Source organism: Panicum virgatum, chromosome 2K, assembly GCF_016808335.1.
Source record: "Panicum virgatum strain AP13 chromosome 2K, P.virgatum_v5, whole genome shotgun sequence".
Taxonomy (NCBI): domain Eukaryota; kingdom Viridiplantae; phylum Streptophyta; class Magnoliopsida; order Poales; family Poaceae; genus Panicum; species Panicum virgatum.
In genome coordinates, this window is record NC_053137.1 from 45,322,255 (window position 1) to 45,334,845 (window position 12,591).

Below are 12,591 nucleotides of genomic sequence, written 5' to 3' on the forward strand. Positions count from 1 at the left end.
TCAGTCCGTGGAAGCTTGTCGCTTGACTCGCTTGAGCTTGGTGTAAAAGTCAAGGGTTAAAAGTAAAACAACTGCGTGGGTCCGTGGAAAAATCCGTGCGCGTTTGTCGGGAGCGCGGTAGCATTTGCGGCGCTTGCGTGCAGCCTGACGCTGGATTAGTGCGCTTTTCTTCGGTGCAGCTTCCAGCAGGATGGATGATGCGTCGCGGCGCATGGTGATCGGGTTAATTTTTGTGCTGGCCGACGACCGCTTAGTGGTGATAGTCAGGGTTTTAATTTCCGACCGGTCCGCCCAAACAGTCGGGCTCCGGTACCGGTATACTGGTCCGGTTTGGCCGGTTACCGGTCGGAACCGGTAGAATTCAAATTTGAATTTAAATTTAAATTTCGTCGTTCAACCGGTTTGGACCGGTATACCAGTCGGTTGGACCGGTTTACCGGCCGGTTTGGCCGGTTTACCGATCGGTTTGACTGGTAACCAGCCAAATTTAATTTTTTTTCTTTTTTGGTTTAAATTCAAATGCCCACAAAGTATACTAAATAAATGTTTGTATAACATATTTTAGCCTAAATGAACCCTCCAACCCTCTTTCGTACTACTTTTAAATTATATTTGTATGCTTTTATATGCACGTTTTTTTGTTTAACTTCAAATCCCCGCAAACTATACTAAATGAATGAATTTTTGAGAAAATTTGACACCATTAGATTCGTCGCACCTTGAAGTATTTTTAAGAATTTTTTGGGAATTTTTCATTTTTTTGAATTCAAATTTGAATTTTGTATTTGGGCCGGTTTGGTACCGGCTCAAACCAGTACCGGGCCGGACCAGTTTGATCGGTAACCGGTCAAACCGGACCGGTTCCACTGATTTGGTGAACCCTGGTGTAACCGCGGGCAGTATTTTTTCCCCCTCTCCGGAGCACGTGAAAGCTAGCTTGGTGACGTGGACCCCTCGCTAAATGCTCCTGGAAAAAGAGTGCCTCGACAATCCGAGGGGAAAGACAAGGACGTGCAGGATGCGCCGGGCTGATCGGCTCGTCCTCTGCCAAGTTTCAGATAAGATCGTTTCTTTTCTTTAAAAAAATGAAGAAAAAAAAGGACCGGATCGATTCATGGTCCTCCGGTCCGAGCGAAGGAGGGAGGACGCCATGCCCGGGAGCCGCCGATGCAGCTCGGTCTGAAGCGATAGGTAGTGTTTCAGAGAGGAGGGGGGCGCACGCGACGGTGCGCTCGTGTCAAGCGGAGGCAAAGGCAACGAGTACCCGTTCCGTCACTCGACATGAAGGCAGAGACGGCGCGCGGTTTCAGTGATGCCGCCGTTTCGCTGTGCGTCAGGTGGAGTCCGGACAGGTGATCCGTGATCGACCCCAGATTCCCAGAACAAGCAAGACTGGCATGCCGCGTGCGTTTGTTAAGATCGGAGTCGCAGACGAAGAATTCAGGCAGGATTGCTGCGGTGGCAGCCGTAGGCAATGGCCGCGGAGCCACTGCAGACAGTGCGGTTGATGATGTAGTGGCCACGAGTCTAGAAAAGGCCTCTCTCCAGTTCTAGCAGCATGACTCTTTGCTTGCAAGCCTGCTACTGCAGAACTTGGAGAACGTATATTCTTGTTTACCGCAGAACTGTTGCGGCCCACTGCAGGTCGCAATACTAAACACAAGGACCAAAAGTACGAAATGTTCTCTGTCTCTGCATTTTAGTAGGGAGATGTGTAGAACCTCTTTGAGCAACTTGGACGGCAGCCACGAGTCTGACGCGGTCGTCGCTGATGGGCATCGGACAAGCAAAAGTCTGGCTGGGGACTCGACGGGGGGCCGCCTTCTCACTACGGAGTATATGATACTCCTACTAGTGCGAATAAACGACGATCCGCACGCACGTCACTGATTGTTCCGTCCAGTTGACATTATTGAAACTCCTCTGGGGCTTTTCATCGCCACTGTACGTAGATTGATTACGTTACGGGTGCCACGACTTGATTCTTGCAGCCACCACTAGTCAGCTGGATCGTGCCGTGCCAATTGGACGCCCGCCCGTGAACTTCGAGAGCTGTGTTTGAGTAGTGGTTCTCTTACCTCGTGCAAGAGTCGGAACCTTTGTCTGTGAACTTGATTCCTCGTTTGTTTCTTTCTTGTTAAATATGAATAATGAGAGCCAGCACCAGTCAGAAAAATGGTAAAAAGAAGAAAAAAATAGAGCATTATTGGTCATGTAATAAGCCAGACTTTTGCTTCCGCGAGTCCTTTTTCCGAACGGCGACTTCCACCTCGCACGAGTAGAGCTCGCGACGTCGCACACGTACCGTGCTTCCTGCAGAGCTCCGGCGGTCAAACTTCGGGAGGGAGGGAGGGGGAAGGGAAGACCGGCGGCGGTGGGGTGGGTTACGGGACGCCGCCCACGCCGGCGGCGGTGGGGTGGGTTACGGGACGCCGCCCACGCCGGCGGCGGTGGGGTGGGTTACGGGACGCCGCCCACGCCGGCGGCGGTGGGGTGGGTTACGGGACGCCGCCCACGCCGGCGGCGGTGGGGTGGGTTACGGGACGCCGCCCACGCCGGCGGCGGTGGGGTGGGTTACGGGACGCCGCCCACGCCGGCGGCGGTGGGGTGGGTTACGGGACGCCGCCCACGCCAGCGGCGGGAGTGAGGAACGCCTGCGATGGCTCGGCTCTACTTGCACTGGTCATCTGTCAGAAAAACGTGCGTTGCCGGCCAGCAGGTGTCCGAGACTCCGAGTCCAGCGCCGTGTTGTGGCTGCAGGCCTGCAAGTCTGGAACGGGCGCAGCGCGTGCTGCCTGGCTGACGAGCAAGACCGACCGGCGAGGAACACACACACACACGGGCGGGCGAGTGAGAGCCAGTCTCGCTCGGGCCTGACATCAACGTTATTGACTGCCGTCGTACGATCCGAAAGGAAAAATTAAAAGGCGAACCTACTTGAAACTATCAGCAGCGGCCAGCGGACTACCGCACGCGCCGTGCGTCACCGCGGGCGGTGGAAACCTGGCTCCCGCGCACGCACGTCGTCGCGACGCGAGCAACGGACTTGTGGCGGCGAGGAAGAACGCGAGCAACGGAGCCTGGTCCTCCTGGAGGCGTGGAGACCTCGCGGACGCGTCCCACACCCGGCGGCACCCCGGGCGTTGCTAGTGGAGTCCGCAGGACTCAGGAGTCAGGAGTGCGGCCGCCGCGGCCACGGGTTGACGCCATGGACGACCTCCTACTCGGAGCAGCAGGATCGATCGCAGGAACTACTTGCATTGGGCAAATTTAAGTCAGTCAGATTCCGCCGAACGATAGATAGTACTTGTTCACATACTGATGCCCCCTCCATCGATCGATTCTTGTGCTGCTCGAGGCTCGAGCTCGTCGGCGGCGCTGTCTCTCTCTCTCTCCTCTTGCCCTCTACCTAAACCTAAATCCAAATCCAAACACAGGCTAGATATCTCCTCATCACTTGACAAAAGAAGAAGAAAACGACAACTTTGGGCTCTTTTTATTTTGCAGCTTGCTTCTCAGCCCGTCAGCCAGGCGCCCAGCCCAGGCCATTTAACCAATACGGGTCCGCTGCTAAAATGGGCTTATGGCCCACAGGATCGCCTGGCTCTCATTAGGATTTTCATCTTAGGACTAGATTCATGCCCAAGCCTTGCAACGGGCAGCAAAAGATATCCGGCGCAATACATAGAGTTTCAAAATTATATTAACATATTTTGTATTGCAATGGGCATCAAATACAGAAAATAACAATATTTTAAAAACTTTTACAACCACACACCTAAACAGCTCTACAACTTCGCATCAAAATTCTCCAGAGTTAAAATAGGGCCAAGTTGAAGTTAAAAAAAATAATGAAGATTAATCGGTTCACCTAATCCCAAAGGATAAAAGAACTCTAGCAAAGATTTGTATCAAAATGGACTTTGTACAAGATAGAATATGAGCCAGTCTGATCAAGATGGATGATATGTGGCTATTGCTACTTCCAGTTTTGTTTCCAGCGTGCTGCACCGGTACTGAGCTCCGGCGATTGCAAACTTTCAAACATCAAGCAGCAATCTTCACCATGAATGAAGGCGTACAAACTTGCTTCTGATGCTTGAGCTTTAGAGTCAATTCAGATTGAGCCGTCCATTCTGAAGAGAACCAAATAGGAAATCTTGAAGAGAAATACAGAAAAGCATGATACGATTACATTACAATTTAGAGGCACTTCAGATGAAAAGGTGGCACCTTCAGCAAAACTCAGAAGAGATCACATGCTATAGACCCTATTCATCATATTGCAGCTTGACACCCTCTTTCAACTCACGAAACGGAATCAACCTAAATTATTTGGCCAAGTGGTCAGCATATGGTTTTACGGAACTGTGGTTCACATCCACCAAACAGACAGCTGATTATGCTCTGGACTTGGCTGAAACTATAATTCTGATCTCCCTAAGTATCTATGCAATATAATCTCTTGGCACAACAGAAAAATCATCACAAGTAGTTGCACACTAAAATGGAATTTAACTCCACATATTTCATCTGAATTTATAGAACAACGAAGCAGATAGTGCTAGGCACTGATGGTTGCTGCGATTGAATCAGGCATCACATTAAAATCAAGCCATCATGCACCAATTCCCAGGATTACGTCAGAATCAAGCCATTATCCAACAAACTGCAGCAGAGAGCAAAGCATATTTAATCAGGCAATAGAATTTACCTAGAGGCTTCAATCACCAATGCGTAGTGTCCAATAGGTTTGGAGTATAAATGATTTCCATCTCCACCGACCACATGAGATCAGCCATTTAAATTGAAATTCAGAAGTGAAGTGATAAAATCCAAATTCAGAAGTAATATCCAAATCTGACCTACAAGCAGAGACAAGATGTTCTGAGTTGGCATACATCTCCAATTCGGTCATATTGCAGAAACTAAAGTTTGCATCACTGCACCCAAGTCCGTGCGTTGCCATGGGTTTCAAAAAATTTCCATATGATAATAGGAGGAAAAAAACATGATTATCATCAGACATTACAATCTTCATAATCTTGACAAAAAAAATCTAGGATGAGCTAAAGAAAGTAAGAAAACCCTTTGGCGCCAGGTTCAGTGAGATCATACCTTTCAATAAGTACACAATCCAGGAGCCAAAACTTCAGTTTTTTTTTATCCTCTTGAAATCTCAATATCGATTGAAGTAACACTTGGAATGATTTTCTGAGCTAGCGATTTCGAAGAAAACAAAATAAAAGCAGAGAGAAATTTAGATAGCTAGCTGGATTGTTGTAACCTTGCAATGCATCTTTCCAAGAGTTTCCATCATCAAATCCATAGTCGATTAATTTACGATAACAAATAGGCATGGGCCAACATCCAGAGTTTATTGATTTAAAAGAACTGACATGGATTATTATATAGGTATGATACCAATTTTGCATTAATGCCGCAATCAAGCAGGCAAAAGAAAAGAAAAGTTGTACATGCAACTAATTGTTTGTTGGTTCATCCGTACATCAATATGTGCTAGGCATACATATGGCAATAAGAATATGTGCTAGGCATACACATGGCAATAAGAATAACATAGCTCTACTTTACCTGTCAATTGGAGGAGGAAAAGAGAGAACACCCCTATAACCATATTGCTGGCATCCCTGCACAATGTGAGCACAACTGCCACTGCCACCCCGTTGTGCGCCACTGCCACCCTCTGAAACCATCAACCGGCCGGAACATCCCTTCCACCTCATCCATCATCCTTTCCTGCTCGTATGCCTTCATCATAGAGTTCCATTAGAAGACATTCCGGTGGGGAATTCCATCGAACACCCTGCGTGCAGCAAGATGTTCACTGAGGTAGAAGTACATGGTGATCATCAGGAAGTGAACGGTGTGCCTGAACTTCTCAAGGAGCACGTGGCCCGTTGTCACCACCTCCGTGCGCCCTTGACCTTCATGTCGTTGTTGTCGGCGTCAATTTGATCTTGTAGCTGCGTGGTCCTGCTGCGGCGTTGGGTCGGCCCCTGGACCGGCGGCGGCAGCAGCCCCCTGCACTCGCACCCTAGCGGCGGCCTCCTGCACCTGCGGCGGCGGGTCCCCGGACCGCAGCGAGGGCGGCGTGGGCGTCGGGATCCGCTCGTGGGAGAGGGCTTAGGGATGCGGAGGCAGGTAGGACGACCTCGCGGCACTCTTGGAGTTGTAGGCGACCGGATGGGTTTGGGCGGAGCAGATCGGGCCGGAGCATTTTGGGGCAGAGCAGATCGTGGTGTAGTGGCGGAGGAGGCGGGGGCAGAGGAGGCAGCGCGGATCGGTGACGCCGGGGGCGACGCAGCGGACGTCGCGGCAGCCGGGGATGGAGCGGCGGCTGCGGGGACTGCGGGCAGGGATTGAGCGGCGGCGGCGTACAGGAGGGGTGCGGGCTCTGGGCCAGCAAATATCCAGATTTTGTGTTTTAATGTACTTTTCCCATGATCGGTCCGCGAGCACGCACCTGCACTCAAAACTTATTATTAGTAACATTAAAATTTAATCAGAGCATATATAATCTACAGCAAAAGTAAATAGAAATATAGGACTTCCATCTTACAGTAGTGTGCCTCACCATTCCCACAGTCAACTGACTGGAAGTTAATCCTAGAAAGAACCAACATCGAAAACCTGCATCCCTCGGCAAGGAACTGAACTGGGGCAGTTCTTCTTCGAACTCTGGATTTTAAAATTTTAGCAACAAGGGTGAGTACAATTTTGTACTCGCAAGACTTCGGGTGTATATAAAAAATTCTATAATACATGCATGATTAATCAAGGAAGACTGACTGGTTCACTAGCACTAGCCTACATTTTATTTGAATGTATCTTCATCCGCATAATTTTGAAAATATTTTGTTTTATACAAAATAGACCGACATCACCAATCATAACTCCCTATTTCCCATTTCGCGGTCCTTTGACCATCTATATCGGTCCACCACCTTTGAACCGGTGCAAGTGTTTCCAAACAGTTCCCATTCCAAATTTTCAAACCGAAAGCTCTAAAACTGGCGACTAGCTCAAGCGCTCATGACCGTGAGCACGACTATTCGAATAGTTTTACACTCTGCAGGGGTTGTACACTTTATCCATACGACATGTTTCGCTTTGATGTCAGCGTGGAGCCAACGCGAATTTACACAATTCCTTAGATGTGTCGGCAAGCTAACAATGACAAAACTATTACATCAACTGGACCCAAGATATGCTACTCGACAGACTGTAGGAGTTTCTCGGCTCCGTACATCTGCCTGGGTTAGCTACCCGACACCGACGAACTCCTCGAGCACTCGGGTGGTAGCATCCTCTCGGGGCCAACTGACTTAAGTTAAGGAGTTAAGGTCAGTGCCCATTTAGCCGTATGGTTGCACTGTAATACTTGGTTAGAATAGTGCCAATTACCGGTCCTTAATTTGACATGGGTGATAAATCCCTAAAATGCTCCGGAAACGCATCCAGACCAAGCCATATCCCTCATCTATTTTTTCCATCCATTTTGCCACCCATATTCTTTTCCTTCATTCTCATACCATCATATCCACTAGACCATATATTCACCCGCGTCTACCATATAGTTTTTATTCTTTAAAAAAACAGCCATATAAAATATATATTTTCTTTAAAAGAAACCAACCCATGTGATACTGCAAAAACTAAGCCAACTATGTATGTGACTCTGAACTATGTGAATAACCCATAACCTTAGAGTAACAAGATATAAAAGGGGTACAAAATAACAAGGAATGTAAATGCATTGAAGTAGGACGTGTCTACCCGACATAAAATAACATTTGGACTCATAAAAATCATCATCGCATGCATATATTTGTAGGCTTAGGAATTCATATAGGAGCAAAAATGATCAAGGAGATGCTTGTCTTGTTACTGATCGTTCATGTTCTCAAGTACTAGCTCAGCATCTCGCTCGGCGTCTGGCGCAGTTATGAACGTCTCGTTGTTTACGCGAATCGGACGAACGACAACACATGCAAAACAACCAAATAAACAGCAATAAACAACCAAATAAATACCAAGAGATGATAGAGCATGATTTTTTAGAAAAGTTTATATAAAAATATTTAATTTAAAGTTTATTTGGGCAAGTTATGCAGGTTTGAAACTTAAAACAGATTAAAAGATCGATGTGTGTATTTGTCTCTTTTTTTATTTTGTGAAAAAACGGCAAGAGTGTAAAGCACATGTTGATATGAGCTCTTATCAAGGTTAAGTGTATTCTAAACGTATTCTCTCTTTTATTTTTCTAAAGGAAAACGGCAAGGAAGAGATGAGCTGTAGCAACCTGTCTATGGCGATGCCGAACGGCAGCACGGTGGCATCCAACGGCAGTGGCTTCAGCTCGGCGGCGTCATCTTGATGTCGCAGTAGTGAGCAAGGCCGGCGCGACGGAGACTTGCGGTACGACGAAGCTCGGCTGCGGCGGCGTCGACATGGCTGCGGTGTTTCGACGAGCAGGTTGCAGACGAGGTGGGCAGCAGCTTGGCTGGGTCGTTGGCGAGGTCAGCGCTACGGCTTGCGGTACTGCTCGTCGTGGCCGTCGGCGACTCCACGTCGGTGTCCGTGTCGGCATCGTCCTCTTCGCGCTCGTGGCCGCCGTCTTTCGTCGTATGTGGCAGCGCAGCTCTCGGGCTGCTGGCCTGGTCGAGGGAGCAGAGGGAAAAGGGTGGTGGTCTCGTTGTTGACAGAGGAGGGGCTGCAGCTTGCTTGCTAGCGTGCTCACACGAGGAAGAGAGGTGCGAGGGAGGAAAAAAAAAAGAACTGGGACTGCTGCAGCAGGCCAGCAGCTAGCTCTGCTGGAGAGAGAAAAAAAAACAAATAAGAAAGGGAGAGGCTTGAGCTGTTGCTGGTTGCTTCGTGGAGAAGAAGAAAGAGAGCAAGAGAGAGTGGCAGCGGCAGGGGAAAAAAATGAGATGGAGATTAGAGCTGCTGTTGTAAAATGCTGATGCCTGCTTGACGATGGGAGAAGAGAAATAAAGCAAGAAGAGAAATACAGAGGTGAGCTGGACGTAATGAACAGCTCGAGCTTGGCATTTAGCTCTGGTGTCTACACCCCCTTCCTTGAATGTCGATTGCCAGCTCGTCGTCCTTCCCCGGGCGGTGCGGCTGGAGCTTATTGCTGCTAGCGTGCTTGCTAGCTTGCGCGGCCGACAGAGAGAGAAGGAGCTGAGGGAGAAAAGGTGAGCGGCGTGCTCCGCGTGCGCGCGTTGGAGCTCCCATGATTTGAATGCGCTCACGTCCAGCGCATGTCCTTGCTCCGGCCGGCGCGGTTGGACGGTGCGGCGTGCTGCACAGAAGGAGAGGAGCCCGAGGTGGTGGTGACAGGGCAGTGGAGGACGGGCCGTGCTGTGCTCGTGGTGACAAGGCTCGGGGGAGCAGCGTCGGTCCCCGGCGCGCGCGGCCTCTCCGCGGACGGCGCAGGGCGCAGCGACGGGCAGCGCGGGGAAGACGACGGGGGCGGAGCCGCTGACGCGCGGGCCCGGCAAGCAGGGCGCTGCGGGGAGAGGGAGGGGAGGCGGCCGGGCCGAGCAGCCAGACTGGGCCGGTTGGGTTTCAGCCCAAGCCGAGACGAGCTCTTTTTTTTACTTTCAAACCAAGATTCAAATTCAAATTTAAATTATTTCAAAAACTTTGAGGAGCTCACCAAAACTAGTTTAGTGCTTTAAGATTTTATGTAAAAGTTTGAGAATTTATTTTATCACTCATCTTTTAGCAATATTTTTGAACAAGCTCAAGGAGGGTTATTAATGCATAAAGTATGAGAAGAGCCAAATAAAAATCAAATCAAGCATTGATTTATTTATTTTTCTAAATTTTATTTATATTTGAAATTTGGGCTGTTACAAGGGGGCGATGTTTTTTTTTCAAAAGAAGAGACGGCCGCGGCGCGGCGACAGTGGAAGCCGTGGATGGAGCGGGCGGCAGCGCGATGGGCTCGCGATGAATGGCGCGTCCGGCTCGCGATGAATGGGGAAAGGGCGCGGAATTATCAGGGACGAACGCGGGCGGGCAGGGGACCTGGGGAGTGCGCGAAGCATCGGATGATGGTAATTGGCTCGACGCCGGACGACGATAGACCAAGGGACCAAAGATCAAACAAAACGTCACCCTTAGCTTCTTTTTAGTAGTAGAGATTTTTATTTCTTTAATTCCCTGGACGATTTAATTCCTCGAGTCTGCAATTTTATTGTTTCAGTTCTGTTAGCTTTTTTTTTTCTTTTTCTTGAGGGGTTCAGTTCTGTTAGCTAGTTTTTTTCATGGGCCAGATGTAGCACAAGCCCACCAGGCCACCGCCCACCGCAGCTGCTTGCTTCTTCATTCTCGTGCGCGGCTGCCACGGACAGACGGTATCTTTAATCCGCGAATTAGCAGCAGGCAGCAAGGTGACAATCTAATTCAAATAATTAGATCCCAACAATAGCAGTAGTAATAACCACGATGATAGCGCCCACTCAAGATTAGTAGTAGCGAGAGGTGAAAGGCTTCTGATATAATGATAACCACTATATTTTTTTTAAAAAAAAATAAATCAATTAGTTTGTCCCAAATTAACGCCAAGTATTTATTTAAAAACGAAACCGGTAGATGAAGATCTTGACAATTCATTACCCCAAACCATGTTTTGGCTCTCACTAAATTTGTAAGGAAACGGAACCAGCGCGGAAAACTAAACCGGCTTCAACCGCAGAAACAGCTGCAGATGGGGGTGGTCGAAGAAGCTTGGGTCCTAGTAATTAGTAAGATGCTGCGACGTACCGCGCACCTACACGTCGCGTTCGCGATCGGGACGTTTCTTTCTTCTCCAAACGATCGCGAAAAGGAGGATGCGCTTGCACATTGGTTAGTTTCCTCGTGACGGTTTTCTGACAAGCTAATAAGCTAGGGCGAAGCTTGCATTGGAGCAGGCACGCGTGCGTGTCGCGCACGGTCGTAACGTGGTAGGTGGAGGGGGCACGCTCATACCAAATCGAGGTGCCCGGTCACGTTTCCTCCATCAGCTGATCTCATCACCGCGGGTCGGTCAGAAAAAGGGGCGGACGCCTGTGGCTCGCTTCTCGCTGAATGCTGCTGCTCCGGGCGACCAATCATATCTCTAGGGGCCGGCCGGGCTGAAAAAAATGCATGGGTTGCGTTGCATGGGACGGACCAACCTACACGATGCTTCAAGAGCAAATAATACAAATCATTCTGTCGTCGCGCGCGTCGCTTCCGACGGGAAATACAAGTACGTCCTAGTACAGGCCGGCCTGCTTGGATACGTGTTCACGCTGCTGATTATTAATTAGAAACCAAAAGCAACGTGCAAGCAATAAAATCAATGTGGGGGAAGAAACAAAGACAGATGTTTTAGTTCTTCTTACAACAAATAGTACATGCAGAAGCGTGACCATTCATTATTAGCTTAATTACCTGGTCTATCAACCCGTGCTCCCGCACGGACTAGTTAGAGATATCTAATAATTATCTATCTCACTCTCTCTTTAACCAATTAAATATTCTAATCCCATAAATATACATATTTATCATTATGTAATTGTAATAAATGTGATAGGATTAGTTAGTAACAATTTTTTCTCACTTTGCATCACACCTCCATATATGTTTGATATGTATTTAACTGAACACTTTGTTTGAGCTATGTGAACAACATAAAAATTGATATTCTTACCTCTTCTCTTGTACATGAATATATGGTGACACACACATTGAGATTAGTATTTTTATAGAAATAATAATATAAATAATATATTAATAATGATAGAAATAGTAATTTAGAATTTTATATTGATGTGCTTTTAAGATTTTATTATAATATTTTAATTTTTTAATTCAGATTTGGGTTTTATTTTAATTTTTTATTATGTTATAATTGGATAATATTATGAAAATTTAGGGGGTTATTTGAAATTATGTCAAAAGGAGCATCCAATTAGTAATAGTAAGATTAATTAGTCATGTGCTGCTCAACAAAAGAAATGCTCAATGTTCGTGGCATTGGAAAGGAGGCAATGAAATACGCAGACCACAGATGGCGGCGTCGTTTCTGGAGACCTCCTAATAAACAAAAAAAAAAGATAGACTACTGTAATACCACACCCACAACACAAGCAACCAGTGAGACTGGAACCGATAAGGAGTCTAAAAACAAACATCATGAAAACACGAGATGCTGCTAGCGCAAAAGCATGAAAGCAAAAGGAAATGAGAAACATCTATCGAAACATCATCAACATAGTTTCAAAGGACATGGACATGTGAAAGTGGACAACCAAAATGACCTGCGGTAACATATCCCCATCTTCTTCATCCGTCCATAAAATACCCAATTTTTAGACAGCTTTAGACGGTCTTAATTTCGTTTTATTTGGCGGACGCGTGAATTCTTGCGTGGCGGTGATTTAAGCTCCATTTGGATCCAAGTGCTTAACTTTATTAGCACTAGTGTATCCAGACAAGAGTGTTATAATAGGGTGGGCTAAAGTTTAGTTAAGACTCAAAAACTTTAGCGAGTGTATGAATGCTAATAGATGCTAAAATTTAGCACTTAAC

At 47.6% G+C, this 12,591-nt stretch overlaps 1 long non-coding RNA gene across 6 annotated transcripts; it reads right to left on the reverse strand.

Moving 5' to 3' along the window:
* Window positions 1–3,698: 3,698 nt before the first annotated feature.
* On the reverse strand, window positions 3,699–6,447 carry LOC120695679. Of its 6 annotated transcripts, none has more exons than XR_005683796.1 (4): window positions 5,596–6,447; window positions 4,715–5,219; window positions 4,234–4,326; window positions 3,699–4,136 (listed from the first exon to the last, which is right to left on the reverse strand). It is a non-coding gene; the product is annotated as an uncharacterized LOC120695679 (long non-coding RNA). The 6 variants fall into 6 exon arrangements; XR_005683792.1 differs by lacking the exon at window positions 4,234–4,326 and having other exon boundaries at window positions 5,596–5,827; window positions 5,932–6,446; XR_005683794.1 differs by lacking the exon at window positions 4,234–4,326 and having other exon boundaries at window positions 4,715–4,943; window positions 5,119–5,219; window positions 5,596–6,444.
* Between the last annotated feature and the right edge of the window lie 6,144 nt (window positions 6,448–12,591).